This window comes from Pinus tabuliformis, chromosome 1_2 (genome assembly GCF_031772625.1).
Source record: "Pinus tabuliformis cultivar Carrire ecotype Pingquan chromosome 1_2, CPIR1, whole genome shotgun sequence".
Taxonomy (NCBI): domain Eukaryota; kingdom Viridiplantae; phylum Streptophyta; class Pinopsida; order Pinales; family Pinaceae; genus Pinus; species Pinus tabuliformis.
The window spans coordinates 436734731-436735994 of NC_142298.1; positions in this window are offsets into that span (position 1 = coordinate 436734731).

Sequence of the window (1264 nt, forward strand, 5' to 3'; positions counted from 1 at the left end):
TCATGCACCTTCCCTAACTTGCTGCAAGGTCACGCCCTTGCTTCCAACAAGGACATCTTACTTACATATGCGCACAATTGTAGTCAAGGTGATACCGTACTACCCACTAATGGTACTCCTCCAAATGGTCTGAGGTGTTGTTGGGACTTCTTACTGGCGATATCCCCTGACGTGTTGGCGGGTCGATCACTGTCAATAGAACCCTAGCTCATTGGGGTTTGGTGGAATGTGTGTTCTACATTAGAACCATAGTTCATTAGGGTTTGGTGGAATGTACATGCACGACCCTTATATTGTCTTAGAGTTTATTTACTTGGTATGTGTGTGTTGTCTGGTCAAACCCTAGTATTATCAATATGTTTGTGTGTCTAACTCTTATTGATATTTATGAAGTTGTGTTTGACTATCTCATGATATGAAATGTATTTGAATGGGGATGAAATCTAGGCATATAGAGATATGTCATTTTGCTTTAATCCCTAGCTTGGTCTAGGTAAGATGTATTTATATTATTGGAAATATGATATTCTTATGCATGGTTATAAATTCCTAGATATGTGTGATGACCTAGTCATTGATGGTCATGAATCTTAGGATTTAATGAAGTCCTTGTCTGAGAGTCTAGGATGTTGATGTTTGAAAATCTAGGTTGTTATAGCTAAACCCTAGCGAAGTTAAAAGTTGCTTAGTATGTGTGAAATATAACAATATGAGATTTATGCATGTAATGATTGTTGAGATTAGAATTCTAAGGTTTTGGAATTAAACATTAGTGAAAGTAAAATCTTTGAGGAACGTGAAGAGATTGTTGGAATTGGATTTTTTGGTTGAGTTTGATGATTGCTCGAAAATCTAGGGTTTGCGAACTAACCCTAGTGGTATTTGGTCATGATAGTGAGTGATCGATGGTTGATTGAAAATTTAGGGGCTTGGAACTAACCCTAGTTAAAGCTGATCAGGTTAAGTTGTGATTGATTTTGATGGATTTGTTTGTATGAATTGTAGGATTTGTATGAATCCCTAGTGAAAAGTCTAACATATATGTTTTGAAAGGTTGTTAGATACTTTGAAGATATGTATGTGTGTAAATGGTTTCTAGGGTTTTCTATATGTTGTAGTAAGGTATGTCATACCTTTGGAAGACATATTGAAACCTTAGATGAATGAATTTTATTACGAAATAGTCTAGGATGTATAAAAAACTCCCTAGCAAGATGTTGAAGAGTATGTCTCTTGTTTAAAAGTTTGGGTATCTCATATGAAT